The following is a 20,070-nucleotide window of genomic DNA, read 5'->3' as shown; positions in this document are numbered from 1 at the left end:
ATTTTGAGGCTGCCTGACTCCAAAAAGACTTTGGGTGGGTTACATTACTTAAAAATACATAAATTAAAGGAACATGACCACCTGGACAAAACCATATCAGTAAAATTAAAAAAAAAAAATTGATGGGGCTCCACAAACACCCTAGTCCCAGTCCTGGGAATATAGCCAAGTCTTAAGAAGCTTATGGAACACTTGAAAAGTACAATCTATATGTATCTCCAGGGGGATGCTATTCCAGAAGCAGGGTGTAATTGTATGTTAGAAAGATTTTGAGAGACGGGGCAAAGAGATGCTGCATAGAGAACAGTCAGATAAGAGGGGCATAGCCCACAACTACATAATGGGTGGAGAAAGAGGCTCAGAAGGGACCCTCCCTAACTTCTCAAACTGTAAAAGAGACAGTGAGAGATTTGCACTTTCAGACTTGCAAATTTCTATTAATGTAGCCTTACAGTAAAACAGAATTAGTTCATCTGGTTGTGTTTCCGGTCTGGTCCATCTGGGAAGGCTGACACAGGGTCTATGACAGAAGACACAGTTCCTTGATCCCACAGGATGACAGCATTTAATTGAGGTGATCCAAAGCACCTCCACTTTACCTAAGCATACTGGATGAGCAGAAAGTATTGGAAACAGGTGAAGTTGTCTGAAGTTGCTAATAATCATAAATAACAGCCAACTGAGGGGATGTGGCAATGGTTAGTTCACTTGTAAGATCAAAATGTCTATTGTGTGTTTTTAATCAAATGGGTGCAGTATCAGTTAGGCATCATATCTACTGGTTCTATGGTAAATTAATATTTAAGGGGTGCTCAAAATACAGATATCCCACTCTTTGACTGGATTGTGTTGATTATATGTGCTAGATATCCCACTGCTACAGATTGGGAAGAGCATTTACCTTCATGATGTACTATCGATAAGGCTTTTGAACACCTAAAGGGGATGGCTATGCAAACATACATGTTCCAACCTTTCTAGATCCAGATGTAAAATTAGTGATAGCAGTAATGAAGGTTTGGTTGATAAAAGAAGGCTGCATCCTACTTATGAGGATCCTTATTTGCATTGTTAGGACCAGTTTATGGCAGAATTTGGGGGTTAGAATTTTGATGGGACAGTTAAATGCTGTCCAGAGTTATCATAAAAGTACTCAATACACAAACTAACAAAATCGGGATAATCACAGAAACATGCATACATAATCCACAAGAAAATATTTATTGAGCTTTTAGACAAAAAGGGTGTCTATAGATTTACTAATCCCTAAGTTTGGGGAGATGGGAAAAACCTTACAAATGGGAATAAAGGAATTCCATTTTTTTTCCCCTCTTCCCTCTCCCACCTCATCCTCCTTTTAAATTCCTTTAATTCCTCCTTAAAGCCTCTGGCTGTGACGGCATGGCAACTTGAACTGTAGTATTGGCCACCATTGTACCATCCTTCCTTCCTAGACTTACCTTGCTAAATTATAGAACATATAGAAATAAAAACATAGTGATCTACCTTCTTAAAAGCTTAATTGCACCCAGCAGTGGTTTGGGACATAAGGACATTTTATACTCTCCATTATCCTAGACTGCCATATCAGCACATCTTTGCCAGTGTTGGAGGATAGGAAGAAGACATGAATATATTCACACACACACAAACACACACAGCTTCTCCCAACTGATATTCAATTTTCCTGCTTTCAGACACTTGTCCAAAAGGAATTGTCGGAGATGACCAATTATTTTGTACACAAGCCTCTTACAGATCATCAGCCACTGTGCGTTCCCTTTAGATTTTAAACAGACACCTAGAGTTTTCATATGCTTCAGCTAATCCAAGGATCATTCGCTGCTCTCTGAAATATAAATGTTAATTCAGTTTTAGCCAAGCTATAATTTCAGCTGCTTGGCATTTCATCCTTGATCCACCAAGCAATAGGATCAACCTTGGTTAATGTTGTGCATTGGAGCTTGTCATTCTAGGACTTGAATGATTCCAGCTGTTAATGGCAAGTCTCAAGTGGTGTGTCTCCCACTGTCAGAGACTGTACCATTTCAAAGGAAAAATATGTAGGTCTAGATTGCTATGGATTTTGTGATGTACTTCAGGTACAGGCTACGACAGTGGAGTGTGAAGCTTTTCATATCTCCAAAGAGTTGCTTAACCTCTGCTGCAGTATGTAAACCAAAAGTTGTTTAAGTAGATTATTGAACTGTTTACTGCATGTACTCCTTACTTTAGACTACTTATTGCCAAGTTGATCAAAAAGCTATTTTAGATTTTAAAACAAATCATAGCTTAAGAAGACACATTTCATGCAAGAGAAGAACTTCTTGGTGAATGCTCCAAAAAGATTTTGCTCATAGCAGAACCATATTAGAAGAATGGAGTGGATTGGTATGGACTAGCTTAGAAGAGTAATGATTTACAGTAGTTGCCTGAAATTCAGATTGGAGATAGATAACCAGAATTGACAAATCAAAATAAGAGAACATCTAGAATATTCCTTCCCCACCCCAACTCAAGTCACACTCTTTAATTTGATTGATTAGTATAAGAATAAATATTGTTCTGTTGTCATAAGAAAAAGTTACCCCTTCTCCAAATTGTTATTGAATAATGGAATTATTCCATTATTCCATTAATAGTCCTAGGATTAATAGTCCTTATTATTGAATAATAATACTAGAAATGTTTACTCAGTCATAAGCTTATAATATGTTGATTGGAACTAACTTCCAAGTGAGGGTGTATAGGAGTTGCATACTCACATGAAGAATAACAAAACTGTATAGGTCTACTCAAATGTAAATCTCATTGAGAGCTTCCAGATAAAAGAGCATAGAAGAGTCTAAATCTCATACAATTACTTTAATTACTATTCTTTAATCAACTGAGAGTCCTAAGCATAGTTTCTATTTAATCAGAAAGTTTGGAGCAATTTAATATCAACAGATTTCTGAAGTTAAAGGGCCTGTACAGTTAACTGGAGATATTGTATAGGACTCTGTGGAACAATTATTACAGCATTTCCACCCCCTTTTTTAATGGAAGTAGACACTTCAGGAAAAATGGTTCAGTTAGACATCGATCAATATGTCACCCTTTGTTGTTGTTATTATTATTGTTATTATTACTATCTGTCTAATAAGGCAGATCCAGTTATCATGAGATAACATTTGAACATAGTTGCTCAGCCTTCTGGAGTTCTGAGGCACTACTGCTCTTTTACCTGGACTACACCTGTGTTTCCACCCCACACCCCAATGCCTTTTGTTCCATCCTGTTGATTTTGAAGAATAACCTAAAGTAAGTTGCAGGCTCTCAAAGACTGGATCAGAAACGTGAACATTCAATGACAGACTGATTTCAAAGATTAAAAAGGCATTAAAACAGAAATATAAATGGGCAGGACATATCATATATTTACCTGACAGAGGTGGACAGAATAAGTGACATGGTGGTAGCCCAGTAATGGTACATGTCCTCTTGGATGATCTCCTACAAGATGGAGAGATAGACTTTGAAAAGATTTTGGTCCCAACTGAAATACCATAGCGAAACCCCAAACGAAATATTTGTATCAGTTGAAGTCATTGCTTCAGATATCAACGCTAGCCAGATGAATATGATGATAAAGTGAAGTTGCAGCCCTAGTTTCTAGTCTAGCTTTTCAGGTTTACTTCTCTCACTAGTTACCTAAATAGGCATGTAAGGACGTCATAGTTCATCATTTGAAGAAAATGTATAGTAACATATTGTATAAATGGGGAAGTGGGGCCAAAATAAGGCAGATTTCCTCCATTTATGTTCAGTTAGGAAGTTTTAGATAGAGATTGATGTGCTGAGAAATAAAAGAGTTAGAAGAACATGACCTGAGACTTGGGTGGCATGGATACTTGTGATGAGATAAATCAAGGTTAATGTAGATTTTAAAAATAATTATGTTAGATGTGCCATATTGAGAATATGGAATAGATACAAACCCAAGTTGTGCCCCAAAACACTTTATGGCTCTCAGCCCAAGAAGCATTTCATAGATGAGAAATAATAAGCAAAGATAAATGGTTAACATATTGTGAGATACTAGAATTTGATCAAGAGGAATATAAAATAAAATAAGATAACAACTGATGGCAGAAGGACGTAGTTGTCAATGGTTTTCTTTTTTACAATTATCAGAAAGATTTAAAGTAGACAAAAGAATTCATTGTATTGAACGATGTAAGACAGAATTTGAAACAGAATGGTGTACAAATGATGAACATGTAATTGCTAAAATGTATAAACTTTTATTGAAATGTGAAACAGAAGAAGAACAGGTCAAAGAATGTATGGTAAAGTACGCTAAAAACGTTGGTTATGATATCCAAATGGAACAATGAGAAAATATGTGGCTGAAAGGACTTTAATTTACATTATGTTATAAATTTAAAGAGAATTTTTATAAAATGATGTACCATTGGTATATGATACCAGAAAAAATATCAAGAATGTATAAAGGTACTTCAAATTTATATTGGAATTGTGAACAAAAAGGAGGGTCATTTTATCATGCATGGAAGATGTGTAAAAAAGCAAGAAAATTTTGGGCTCAAATATATACAGTGATTCAGAGGATTTTAAAGATTAACATTCAATTGAAACCAGAACTTTTCCTCCTGGAACTGATGGATAAATAAGTCATGGAACACTGTTTTTATATATATGATAACTGCAGTGAGATTATTGTATGCACAAAGATAGGAAGATTTGGCAATACTTACAACAGAATAATGGTTGGTGAAGATGACAGAACTTGCTGAAATGGCTAAATGGACTTGGTTGATTAGAGCAAAGATAATATCTACATTTATTGGTGACTGGAAACCCCTTATGAACTTTTTTGCCTAAAAAAGAAAAAAATGAACTCTTGATTTATGGTTTCGATGATTAGGCAGGAAAGATTATAGAAAAAAGAGAGTCATGATGTAACATTAGAAAGAGAGGTTAAAATATAATCGTACTTATTACTGCTGTGAAAAAGATTGGAAGCCACTTCTTTACATCTTTCTTTATATCTTTTTTTCTTCTATTTTTCTTCTACCTTTTTTCTTTCTGCACTTTTAACTTTTTCTTTTTTTTTCTCCTTTTATCTTTCTTCTTTTTCATTCTGTTTTAGTTTGTATTAGTTCTTATTATTGTCGTTAAAACTTTTAATAAAAATTATATATAAAAATGTAGAGATTGATGGATTAGTGTATATTTAACTCATGCCATTATTTTATGTCTGCAAAAACAAAACAAAATAAAACAACATGAGCTAACTAAAAACCCATATGAGTGTTCTTATTTACTTTATATATGTGTGTGTGTATATATGTGTGTGTGTGTATATGTGTGTGTATATATATACACACACACATACATATACGTGTGTGTGTGTATACACACACACATCCTTCAGGTATATATAAAGATTGAAAAAAAATAAAAGGAAAGCAGTATGGCATTTATTAACACAGATAAACATCATGTTTGCCAACACAGAAAAAGCATCTGCTTGAAACGTCTGGAAAGTGGCAGAAATGGTAAAACCATCAGAATAGACCCATGTGAAAGAATGAAGGCAAGAAACTGCCTTTCAAAATCTGAGTATATCTTATATAATATTCATGAAAAACAAACAATAACCAAGCATTTGTCAAGAAAGGAAAATGAATTGAACATGTTAAAAAAAAAAGAGGCAAATATTTTAAGCTAAATGCATGGTTGTGGGAAATAAAAAAGTAATGTATATTAATATTGAATTTTCCTGTCCTAAATTCCTGTCCTAAATGTCCTAATAATCAAATATTATATATTCATAGTCACCAAGTGTATGAAACTGGTTGATACAAACTATAGTAACATATGATTATACAGAGTATTTGTTAAGGAAAAGTGTTGATTCACTGGAAACATTTTAACTTAGCATATAGCAGATTTGGTTCATAAACTGCATATTTTTAACCTCTCTCATGTTCCCTTTTAGTAAATTGTTAAAGTTAGTTTAAATTGTTTCTTAAATTTAAAAACTTCTATGTATTATACCCTAACATGCTCATTGTTCCTCATCAAGTAATCGGAGAAGATTCTGAGATGGTCCTTGATTTCTGGTGTCAAAATAAAAAGTACATTTTAAAAATGCCAAACATCTTGTGAACTTTGTAAATTCCAGGAGATTTTGGCATGCTCATTCAAATATCACTAGTCTGCTTCAACAGATCTGTGACATGATATAATCATGACTGTTATTTCTTTAAGATGCTACAAGAATCTTGGTAGTTTCTCTGAAAAAATTAGAAAATTAAGAGACTAGCTTAAGGTTATGGAATGAGCTTCATTATTAAGCAAAGATCTGAAGCTTTCTTCTAGGTTCTGATAAAACAGTCTATTCAGTATGTAATATTTGCTTTCAAAATTTAGATCTTGCTATTATATCTATGTAAACAATTGTGGATCTTAGCTCTCATGCCATTTCTTTCTATAAAACATGAACCCAAACCAAAAATACTGATAATTTCTTGCAGTAGCAGATGAATATATATATTTCTTGATCACACCTTATGAAAACACAATTGTTTTGTAGCATTCTGATGCATGCAGATCAGTATTTTTTTTTAATTAGTGAAGAATTATTTTAGCATATCAGGTTTTCTTTACTAATTTTCTTAAATTTAATTTATCATGTGCAATTTTTCCTGATGGTCTAAGTGTTTAACACCCATGGTTTTTAATATAAGCTTCAGATACACCTTTTTAAATATAAATTATCCCAATGAGTAATTTCAAAAGGGATATTTTTGTTTGATTGATTGATTGATACCTCAAAACGTATATTTCTCCATGTATTTTTTTTAATATTTAAAAAAAATATTAAGCTTCAGCTATGCTAAAACAGGGTATGAAGAAGAGAGTCATAGGAAGAAGCCTAGAGATGATAAGAGTCTTGCAGTCAAGCCCACTCCATTCCTATTGCAACTTCATTGTTGGTGGATATGTTTCTCACTGGCTGGTCATATGCAGAAGAAGAAAGGGAACAAAACCTGAATACTCAAGCAATTCCCTTGCTAATCACATGATGTACATGCCAGATCAGGGCAGCACCATCTGGAAGTGAGTCAGAACAGACACACTGGGGACAGCAAATTCCATGCCAGTGTAGTTTTCTCATCCTTTCATGTATGAATATCCTAATGCCAGCTACTTTGTACACAATATCTATCTATCTATCTATCTATCTATCTATCTATCTATCTATCTATCTATCTATCTATCCATCCATCCATCCATCCATCCATCCATCCATCCATCCATCCATTTTTTGTAGATAAATGTTGTTTTGCACAGGACAGGTGTCAGTGGACTTCATTCATTGCCAATTTAGTAAATTTTATTTGGAAAAGTCTATGGATGACTTATAACATTTCTCTCTCTCTCTCTCTCCCCCTTCCTCCCTCCCTCCCTCCCCCCCCCCGCCTTCTCTCTTGCCCTCATTCACTTCTCTTTCAAATGATTATAATATCAAGATACAGTGAAAGTCCTATGTTGGACATGATGAGGAGTATGGGAAGGAAGTGAAGTCAGAGGAATCTAGGGACAATAGGTTGTTGTGAATGATTCCAGTAGTGGTGGAGCTAAGGATTCCAGTCTAGTTGAGAAGTTCCAGCTAGCCCTCAGGATGCCTTGCCTGCACTTACTTGTGCAGATCCTGACAGATAGCCTCCCAGACTAAAGTCCCACCACCCAGTCCTAATAGGTGAGTGATAAAGATTCAGCAACAGAGATCGGAGCTCTATAGATCTGAGAGACTTGCCAACAAACAAGCCAACAGAAGAGCTAATGCTAAGGAGTAAACTGCTACAGTTGTGCGTTGGGTAGAGGTGAAGCGTGGCTGATTTATTGGCTTCACTCCCTAGAAGCAGACACTGAGAACAACTTTTCCAGCCTCAGCTGCTCCATGTTAACCTTTCTGTGCAATGCGATGCTTAGAACTCTGGATTCCACCTCACTGTGTCTCTTGTCTTTTCCTGGTCTCACCTGTGCCAAATGTTTAACAGTTGCTCTCTTAAGATATTGGTAAAAAGAACTCTTTTCTTCTAAAAGTTTTGCCTTAGCTTGCACATTACTGGACTGCAGCAGGAATCCAACTTGTTCTCTTGTTGGCTAGCAGCCAGCAGTGCCAGCACAAAAAAGGCAGGAGTTGGCAAGTTTTTGGTCCAAGGATTGCAATTTTTATTGCCTTTTCTGGAAGGGATCATATCAGAATTGGCTGCTAATGCTGTGGTATCACTGGAGTGGGAAGCCCTGAAAATTGTGGTCCTTTTTCAGTTTGGGGACTTTGGGATTCCTCTCAATCTGTGTTCCTCACTACTATCATAACTCAATAACAATTTGCCAACTTGGTGAAGGGAAATGTGATTCTCTTAAGTCCTGTCATTTACACGAGCCATTCATTGGATGTGACTGACTACTACTGACATTTAGAACTTGAATAGAACTCACTATTGAAGTGGTGTGAAAGCTAATAACTTGTTCCAAGTCTTTTCTTTCTGATCCGTCATTTGCATGCAAGGATCCGTAGGGAGCTGGTTGCTTTTCAATAATTCATTAGCCCTCTTCTGGGCTACCTTCCCTCATAGAATTCAACACATGAGGAGTGGTACCCGAGCAGCTTTTCCTTTTCTAAAGCATGGTGTGACAGCTGGTCATTCACAGGTATAACATGATTATCTGCAGTGGGCAACCTCTCTCTACACATGAGGATATCCACATGAGTTCAAACCCTGCATGATCAGGACCCAGCTCATGTGGAAGCCTTCACATTTAGGCTGTCTGCTACAGGCAAATCACATTGTATCCATGGAGACTGGCATGCCAGGGGCTTGGAGAGGGGAGCAGATGTTTAGCACCCCTTGTGTTGGGATCTATGTATAGAAGTGTTGCCTAAAGCAGGCTGCTTCCATGGGCCAATCTGGTTATGAAGTCATTTTGAACAGATAGCCAGGAAACTGTTCAACAAAGATCTTTTTCCAGTGATGCTGCAGAAGGTAAAAACCTCTTCCCTTCCTAATATTAATCATCAGCTCCCCAAACTAGATTTTTTCCTACAGGGCCAGAGTGAGAAATGTGTCCACTGGTATTCTATTCTTGTATTCTTTGAAGTTTTAGATTATATCTGATATCTGTAAGCCATGTGGCTGACAAGGTTATTTATAAATGTTAAAAAACAAATTAACAAAAAACCTTCTAAAACCTTTGTGTATTTTCTCTTTTAACTGATTCAAAGCTTATGAGAAGGAATAGACACCCACGGCTTTTTGCAGCTGAACAAGAACCAGAGGGAAATGATTTGTTTAATACAGCCTCATTTCACCCCTTGGTATCTTTTATTGTTTCCCTATAGATTGGTTTGAATTCGGTGGGTTTTTTTAGGCTTTGCCCAAGTGGCTTTTGTACATTTCTGCAAACAATGATATGTTCTTGCAAACAACTTTTGAAATGTTTTCATGCTATACCATATGGCCTGAAAGGTCATTATTCAAAAAATAAATTGTATGAATTCTTGGACACAAATAAGGAAAATTTTAGATTTTTCAGATTTTTTTAGAGATTTCAGTGCAGCTAAAACCATGAATTTAAAGCAGAGTTTGATTAGGATGTTCTCAGCTATGATTACCACACTGTTGTTTATTAGACAAAGTGTCCTGCACATATTGAAATTGCAGTCATTCATACTGAAAACAGAGAATCTCTCCAGATGGGGTTACAACTGAAACACCACCAGGCCATCATCCATCATCCATATTAAATAGGAAAGCAAGTACAGTATATACTGTAGGCTATGGCCTTATTCAAATATTTGCTTGAATTTCTGAGGGCTTGCAACTGAGTAAAGGATGGGTCTGTGCATGTTCTGCCTCTTGCATCTTCATGAACTAACCACCCTACCCATGTCTTTCCCAGACCAGTTTGTGTTATGTGAAGGAATATGAAGGGGAACAATCTTCCTGTTGGCATGACTTTGAGTAAAGCTGTCTGCAGTATCTGGATATCAGTGAATGTAATGCCAAGCAATAGGGGTGAAGCTATTGTATTACCCAATTGTAAATCTTCATGCATTCAGGCAAACTCTTGAAGAGGGCTTATCCTATTTAAAATAGATAGAGTGACCAACTATATTCTTCTGCTCTCAAGTAAGCAATGACATGAAATGTTCTTTTACCCTTTAACAACAATAGTATATCAATGTATCATAATACTCAAGTTCTTTTTAAAAAAGAGAAGATGAAAGGCTTCTAGAGTGGCAAGGTTTCCATGTTATTCACTAAACACATGGGAGTGGATTTCACTCAGCAGTGGTAGAAAAGAGGCTTCTCCCTATGCCAGATGTCAGCATATATTATGCATCCTGATAGGTAGATGGTTCACTTTCTTTCAAGAAATGTTTCTGAGATTTGCTATGCATTATTAAACATCCATTAAATTTCAGTCTCCTAGATTTCAAGGATTAAATTAAAAAATGCCCTTCGTAAATAAAAGTATTTTAATCTAAATTCCTAGTTTGGGATCTGCAGACCACTGCAAGGCACTGGTAAATTGTTAAGGGTATCATAGTGGTCCCTGATGTAGGCCTCTCTCTCACTACACACACACACACACACACACACACACACTAAAACTTGGGAAATCATTGGATCTCACAAATTTCTTATTTGAAATCTTGCACAATTTTGTGCCAGGGTCTCATCAAGATCAGTGATCTCAGAAATTTTTGGCCATTTCAATTTTTAAAAAGGTCAAAATCATCATCATCATCATCATCATCATCATCATCATCATCATCATCATCATCATCATTTTATGAATTATTTTGGCAGGTTATATGTAGAATGGTGTCCATAGGCATTAACATTATTGACTCTAGCTTATGTTATGATCCTCCAAATCTTTATGATCTGTCTAAAGAAAAGAAGTTGGGAATTGTTTATCCAAACATAGTTCCTCCTATAAGTCAGATCATTATGGCCATGTTCACATCAAAAATGGTACCTGCTTTCATTTGTGAGGGGCAGCATGTACTTCTTGTGGCACTTCAAATGCAGCTTCATATCCAGGCCTTTGAGGAGATCAAAGGGACAATTGTCCAGGGCCACATATGGAGGGTCCTCCATACAAAATTTGATTCAGTGTTTGAAATATCAAATGATTTAATATTTTTCATCCAAGGCAGTACAATTAGAAACATTGTCCAGGAACAGTGCCCTCTATATAACATTCTGATAGATTCTATAGATCTCTTCTCGCAATACCTCTGAGCACTTGGATCTAGATAGCTTCTAAAGCTAATTCACAATGTATAGTCATCCAAAGTGCAATGGCCCATAAATTCAATTCCCACAAGAGGTTGAACCCAATAAAAGAGATCTGACAATGTATGGGTAAGAGTCCCGATAAAGATGATATTGGTAATGTATTGCCTCCTGGTGGTCAATAAATGAGTAGTATACCTGCTCTTACACTTATTTCATTATAAAGTAGCCAAGAGGTATGTGTAAGTTACCTGTCTTTCATTTTATTATCACCTTTTCAGTGATCTTCTGCCTCTCTGGCTTCCCATCTTCTACTAAATCAAAGAGAAGACCTCTTCAAATAACTATTCTTATTGGGTTTTTTACATGGAAAGTTTGAGCAGCCAGGCTACAAAATGATGAAAAAATGTCTATTAAAAAGAAAAAGCACCTGCCACTACCACCAATAAAATAAACTCCAAAACACCACCACTGTGCCTCTCCCAACCATGAAATAAACTTAAAAACACCATCAGTAATGTTAGTGCCTTTTCCACTTTTTTTATTTTTTGTGTATGCAGTTGAAACAATATTTACCAATAAGCCATATTTACCAATGCTTCATACATCATATTTATACTGCCTTATCTCTATTAGGAATTCCTAATGCATTCCAAAATGATTTGTGCTTTCTCTGTATATGCATCTCATACTGATGACTCAGAATCATCTTTTAATCAACCAAGGCTCCTGGGTCTTTTTTCTTCTCTTTCTGCAGACTTACATTGTACTTACATAATTGCCTTTGAAATTATTATGAGACCCCAAATAACTTTCCTTTTTTATAGCAATAATAACTATAAGCTATTTTTGTACACATGGGTATTAGAGATATTGTTGAATGTTTTCTTTTTGGTTTGTGTTGTAGAATCTGACCTTTCAGCAACTCAGTTATTCTAGCTTTTTTCCTCCCCAAAGAATCTTTTCTACCATCATATTTATCTTTTATTTGAACTTTCCTCTGTAGTATACTAGAAAGGCCAAATGGTGCTGTCCTTAATCACAGTTTTATACTTCTTGATTGTTCTAATGCTGACTTGCTCTTTCCCCAGAAAATGACCACTTTACAACACACAGTCTTATTACTCCTAATTATTCTCTCTTTGCTTCCTGTTTGCATAGCATTAATGAGTTTGTATTTGCATAAATGGGAAAGTAGACATTGTTCCTAAACAATAGTCTTATAAACCTGCAAAAAAGGAAACAGGGACTCAGCCATTAGGAAACTGAAATGGGAATTTTGGGGTTCACAGTTCCTTGATAAGTAGAGCTGTGCAGGATTTGAAGGCAAAAAGCTGTCCAGAACTCTTTAAAGCTCTTTAAATCTTCTTCCAGGATGATGTAGCTGCCCTCCAGGTTGCAGTGTGATCCCAAGAAAATGCATGTTTGGTTCATCCATTAGAATGTCACCTCTTCAGATTATATGGAACACAACTTTGGAACCCCAAAGTGTTTTGCGCCTCAGAATGAATTCATATTTAGTTCTTTCACACTATTCTAGGAGCCCCTAAGGGTATCCTCAGTGGTGCATTAAGAGCAGAACTGGGACTAGTAATGATGGAGACTCAGATCTGGTTAGTAAAAATTACATACCACCTCAGATTGAAATATTAACAGTCTGGTTTTATCCTTTTGTTCTCCATGATAAACCCTCAAGTGAGAGATATGAAATGGAGCAGAAGATGGCTAGTATAGGCCTACTCCTATCCACCTTAATTACCATTGGACTTTCTGAAGCAAGGAAAATGGATAAGCAATTTAAACATTGTTAAAATATGGGATGTTGCCATCCGGATTACTAGAGGATTTATAAAAAAGGTCATCAACCATTGGCCATTTAGAAAGTCCCTGTAAATTGGCAAATTGTCTCTATGGACTTACTTAAGCCAAACTGAGGAGGGCATTTACAGTAACACATTTTGATGCAATACCCACAGTAGATTTACAGGCATTTCTTCAAATGGTTTTGCCTATGTGGTTCTGGTGGAACACTTGGCCATGTCCTAATATACTGCCAGTATTATAGAGATGCACATTTATCACATATTAGACTGATTCTAGTATGTTATCCAGGTAGATCTGCTTCTTTTTATGTTTCTTTGTTACTGACTGATACAAACATGAAGTAGCACTTCAGGTTGTAAAATTTTGCTAACTTGTTTATTGATAACACAATAATGTGTTAAATTTTTAATCTGTACTAAGGGTGTTTATTGTTTATTGGGGTACATTATCTCTCATTGATCTTTGATTGTAATAAATTGAAATTGAAATAACCACTTCAGCATTTGACTGGGATGATCCAGAAAGCACTGTTCTTACTTTCAACTGCCCTCAAAAAGGATTCTGAAGAACTGGAAAGAGTGCAGAGAAGAGTGACAAGAATGGTAAGAGGCTTGGAGGTTAGAGGAATTAAAGAGGAATTTGGTATGTTTAGTCAAAAGAACAGAAGGCTAGGGAGAGACATGATAGCAGTCTTCCAATACATGAAGGGATGTCACAGCATGGAGGGTATGGATTTATTCACCATAGTGCCTAAGGGTAAGGAAAGAACCAAAAAGTGGAAGCTTTTCAGAGGGAGATCTAGACTTGAAATAAGGAGGATTTTCCTGCCTGTGAGACCAATTAAGCAATGGAATGGCCTGCTTCCTGAAGTTATAGGTGCTCCATCACTGGAAGTTTTCAAGAAAAGTTTAGACAGCCATTTGTCCAGGATGGTCTGAGGATTCCTGCCCTGGGCAGAGGTTTGGATTAGAAGACCTCCAAGGTTCCCCCAACCATATGATTGTATGATTCTATATCTATCTAGTTACTTTGCATTACATTTATCATCCATTGAGGATATAATTTCAGATTTCCTGACTTCTCCCATCCAATTAATCCTGGAAGCAAAAGAAAAGAGGAAGAAGGATGCAAAAGCAATCAGGAGAAATAATAATGTCAAATATGATGGAGAAGTGGTTATTTTTATTTCTTTCTTAAAATGTCTTCTTTTAATTTGTGTTGCAATTAAAACATTGAGGTTCAGCATTAACATTCTCTGAGTGGCTGAGGGCCTCAATGAATGTAGTAATGATGGAATATGAGTTGGATCTAGAATTTCTTGGCTGGCTTTGCTTTTCTTTTCTTTTCTTTTCTTTTCTTTTCTTTTCTTTTCTTTTCTTTTCTTTTCTTTTCTTTTCTTTTCTTTTCTTTTCTTGGAGTGGGGAATTGGTGAATTTTCTTTGTTTTATAAATTATATTGAACCTACAGCTATTTCTTTTTAAGGTTTTGGGGAGGAGTATTGACGGGTGAGTCTGCCATCTCAGAATGGCTGGGAAATTGAAATGCCATTCATTTTTGGCAACTGTGATCAGAATTAGCCCCAAATCCCAGAATACCTACTTCTGACCTAGTAGTTTATCTCCTGATTCACTCAGACATGAGCAGATATATTTCATTGCTATGAATCTATTTATATTTATAAAGATATAATCAAGATGATTTAAAATAAAAAAGTAAATAACCAATGGCTAAATGTCAGGAAATCAGCTAAAATGTGTAAAATTAGCTAAAAAATCAGTAAAGCCATAGCAATGATTCTGGGCAGCATACAGAAATTAAAACCAAACAATAAAATTAAATTAACTATCTAGAAAACAAATGTCCATTCTCAATTTTTAAAACAGAAAAGCAACAATAAAGCTAATCAACCAGCAGATCTTGCTTAACCTGAGCTCAATGCCAGGTCTCTTGAGCACAATGAAAGGCTAGGAGTGTTGGGGCCCTCCAGATCTACAGGTGGGGGTATTATCAACAACCTGATGATACCTTGCCTCATGGAGGACCTCACTCAGATAAACTGCATAAAAATAGCTTTTATACCGCTTCAACTGTCCAAAAATAATTGACCATCAAGTTTTTCAAAAAACAAATAAATAGGAAGGGGGGAGAGAAGTTAAATATTTGGAGGAAGGCTTTTACCAAGCCAAAATCTCTGAAGAGACCACTCCAAAATCAGAGGGTCACCAATGAAAAGATTTTCTTCTGTCAAGCCAACTGTTGCCTTGGAGATGACATAGAACTTCAAAGAATGTTACTGAGGAGAAGTCCATCATATTGGATGAGTCCTTTGCAGATGTATAGCTGTGAATGGTTCAGATAACTTAGGTAACTTCAGATTGTTCAGCAGTTTAAGCACTGTCATTCAAACCTTTTTTACTCTGATAGCCTGCAGCGAAACTGAGTACAGAGGTACGTAAGTATCTTGAAGATAGAATTATTTTCTAAAATAATTTCAAATGTATGTAAAAGTCTGCTTTATTTTTCCTCCCCCTTTTGACATCAGGGGTTAGACTCCATTGGAGTTGGGCAACTAATAAATTTGAATGAATGAATGAATGAATGAATGAATGAATGAATGAATGAATGAATCTAAACTGAACTGATGGAACATAGACTTGTTTTCTGCATTCTGTGTGGAGATCTGTGTTTATATTTTCTTGCTTTGCAGAGTTCCTTTCACTTTAGATTATTATTCTGCAGAAAGAGTGTCCAGGAAAAAAAAAAGATTGAGTGTCATTTAAAGGTAATTTTTCATGTTAAACATATAGCTTGATCTATTGCTGCTGAATAGAAGAGTTAACGCTTGATCTAATGTCAACATTTAAGAAGATGAAACTTTTATAACTCTAGATTTGTATTCAAGCTACCAATACCAAATCCGAGTGTATCATAGGACTTCCATAATGATTCAGTTTCTAGAAGTGGGGAGGGGGGGAATGCTTAAAATATTTTATGTGTGTGAGTTCCTATCCTGCTACTTTACTGTTAACTATCATATAACACAGAAACAATATAAAGCTGTATGGAACTTAGAAATCTATTAATACAGTAATACTTACATATTAACTGAAAGTTGAAAATTGGATTTTGTATATGATATGCATTTCTGTAATGCATATTTGTATGCATTGGCCTTCACAAACTAGAATAAAAATAGTCCAGATATGATGACGATGGTGGTGGTGGTGATGAAGAGAAGAGAAGAGAAGAAGAGGATGACCAACAGCAAGGTGGATGGACTCAGTTACAGTAGTGATAGGTGTGCCATTGGAAGACCTGAAAGACTGGATTAGGGACAGATCATCATGGAGAAAATCTACCTATTCAGTTTTTTATAAAAGATAGAAGGAAATGGTCAGACATAATATTATCCAAGTTATAGATGATTTCTACCGCATGTATTTATTTTTATACATTTATTTATACATTCAATTTATTCTCCGCCCATCTCCCCCAGTGGGGAACTCTGGGCAGCTCACAAAGTATATAATCCTAATACCGTTCTTAACTGTGACTAACAATTCTTATAATTACAGTTACAAATCTACAGTGATATATATTACACTATGTGGTCACTAGGGAGTCACAGCACATCCAGGCCTTTCATCCTCTGTAGATCTTTCTCACTGCTCACTTCGATTCTCGCTTGCGCTGGTTGCGTTCGGAATTCGGTCCAGCACTGGTATTTTGCTCCCCCGCGCAGCACCGCCGGTTCCTCCCACCAAGATGGGAGTCTCCATTTATCTACTCACAGATGGAATTGCTTTCAAATTGCTGGGTGGGCAGAAGCTGGGACGAGTGACGGGAGCTCACCCCGTCCTGCGGAGCCGGGCCCGAACTGCTGGAGTCCCGACCATTTATGACCGGCAAACTCCAGCATTATTAAGCCCTACACCACCGTGTCCCCATTGTTTGGGATGCAACCTTGAGTTTATTGGAGGGAAAAATTAAACAGACAAAATAGAAATTAGGTAACAATTAATCTTATCAAAGACATGAGGAAAATAGGCATATCAGTTCTTTGCTATATAATACTTAAAAATCCAAACAATTGACTCCTAAAAGCAATAGCAATTGCATAACATCTGGCTCCTATCCTCAATGTTTTAGGAAACATTTGGCCAAAAGAAGGCGAGTTTTCGGTCATCAAACTAGCCAGAGAAATTGGACAACAGTGGGGTTATACAATCTATGCTTAAAGTTCTAGAAAATGCAATGCAAAACAGCAACAACAAACATGATAACAGATTTGATATCCCCCAATTAGAATGGGTATAATTGATATTGGGTTAAGATAATATATCTCTCTTCTGAAAGCAGTGAAGGACCAGAGTTAAATCTCTCCCAAGAAAAAGTTATTTATTGTGACACACTCAAAATGTTTAGTACATAATTTTGGGGGGAAGGACTGTGTAATAGAAGAAGGTAGTACTCTGGTCACTGTGGAGATCTGTATAAAAAATATGATGTTTCAGTTCCAGATAGGCTTCCTCAAGTGGTAGTGAAATAAAATATTAATCTGAGGGACCTGCTATCTAAGATCAAATTTCCTTAGAGCAGTTACACAGTCTACTGTGAAAATCAATTTAGTCTAGAATCTAAGAAAGCAAAGCTTTTTATGAGCTTTTATAGAAGTAAGATCTAGTTCCAAACGTAACAAAGAATTGGTTGCCTTCTGGGGTAGTTGGGAAATTATTGATTATGTGCTGACTCTTAACAACCATTGTTGACTCTTAGCAACCGTTAGATAGACTTTATCCAAGATGATCTGTCCCCAACCTGGCCTTTCAGGTTTTCCAACATTGCACCCATCACTGCTATAACTGAGTCCATGCACCTTGCTACTAATAATCCTTTTCAACTTCCTTCAACCTTTCCAACATTACTGACTTTTCAAGGGAGCTAATCATTGCGCAATGTGTCCAAAATATGATAATTTGAACCTCATGTGTTCATTTGTTCCTCAAGTGACAACTCTGTATTGATTTGTCTATGATCCATTTGTTTTCTTGGCTGTCCATGGTATTCTCATGAGTCTTCTAGACCATCAAAGTTCAAAATCATCTCTTTCTATCCAGCTTCCAACTTTCACTTCCATAAACTGTTACAGGGAATACCACTGTCTACCAAGTGCTAGTATGCAGAGTATTTCTTTACTGATTGTTCCTTTACTGTCAGTTCTAACGCTAGTTGTTGTACCTGTTGTCATTAGTTTGGCCTTCTTAATATTCAATCTTAGTCCCTTTTTCACTCTGCCCTTTAACTTTTATTACTAGAACTTGCAGGCCCTTTGCATTTTTGGCTATCAGGGTAGTGTCATCAACATATGTTATTGATGTTTTTTCTTCCAGTTTTAAAACCACACTCATTTTCTTCCAATCAAGCTTCCCTTAATATGTATTCAGCATATTGGTTGACTAAATAATGGGAGAGTACACAACCTTGTTTCACTCCTTTGCTAAACTGGAGCCAGTCTGTTTGCCATGTTCTGTCCATACTGTGGCTTCCTGACCTATATATAGTTTTCTTATTAGGAAAATAAGATGTTCTGGCATTCCAATTTTTCTAAGCATATTCCACAGTTTGACATGATCACCAAAATCAAAGGCCTTTCTGTAATGAATGAAGCACCTAGTGACTTATTTTTGTTATTCTTTGGCTTTCTCAAGTATCCAGCATGCATCAACAATAATGTCTCTTGATCCTTGGTGCTTTCTAAAGCCAGCTTGAAAATCTGGCACCTCCTTTTCCATGTAGGGCTCTAATATGCATCACATGATCCTATTTTTTAAAAATTTTTATTATTTTTTTTAATTTTTAAAATTTTTTGCTGGCATGTGCAATTAAGGATATGTACAATAGTTTGCACATGGACCATCAAACAAATCAGTCCAAAGCTTTCACTTGAGTCACAAATGACCAAGTTGACACTGACCTGATGGGACATAATCAAACCACATTTTCAGGTAGATTATCAATTTGTGGATCTCCATAGTTTTACTGGGGTGGTGGGGGTGGGGGTGGTGGCAATTTGGGATATGGCCTGAGGACAACTCAAGAGACATTCAATCGCTTAGCTCATCACTTAATAGTACTTGGAAATATTCAAACTAAACTAAAAGACATTGTTCTGTAAATACCTTAAAAACTGTAGTACTTATCAGAAATCAGCATGAACTGCTAAGAACAAGTCTTGTAAACAAATATTATCTCATGTTTTGATCAATCTTCCTTAACAGATTACGGAATGTTGTAGACATAACGTATTTCGACTTCAGAAAAGCTTGTATCCCATTACATACTATTAGCATGCTAGTTAAACTGGGTTGGTAGGCGTAACAATTAGATGGATAGAGGTTTAAAAATAATTTTCAGAGAAGGCATATCAATTATTCCTTATCAAATTGGAGAGAGGTATCAAAGATACTCTCTTTTTAATATTTTTACTAAAATATTGGTTGAAGACATAGATAAAATGCTTACTAAATGTATAGACAAAACTAAATTGAGTGGGATAGTAATCTCCTAGATTAAAAGGCAGAAATTAATTTCAAAATAAACTTGATTAGAAAAAATGGGCTGAATATAACAGAATGAAATTTAATAAAATACATTTTGCTTTGGAATGAAAAATCAAATGCATAAGTGTAGGTTGGCAGATATCTTCCTTAGTAATATTAATAAAAAAGCCCTTGGAATACCAGTTGATTGCAAACTGTACATGAGCAAGAATGTGGTATGGCTGAAAAAAAGACAAATGCTATTTTAGACTGCATCAACAGAAGTGCAGTATTCAAATCCTGGGAGGAATGGTTTTTCAGCCATGAAGAAAAAAATGGCAGGGAGAGAGTCATAAGATAGCATTCTTCAAATACCTGA

Source organism: Python bivittatus, unplaced genomic scaffold (genome assembly GCF_059951505.1).
Source record: "Python bivittatus isolate LINGU-HERP-01145 unplaced genomic scaffold, Pbiv_v1 ctg000980_np1212, whole genome shotgun sequence".
In the NCBI taxonomy this organism is placed as follows: domain Eukaryota; kingdom Metazoa; phylum Chordata; class Lepidosauria; order Squamata; family Pythonidae; genus Python; species Python bivittatus.
The sequence above is the reverse complement of the archived record's forward strand: the minus strand, read 5'-3'. Positions refer to the sequence as shown.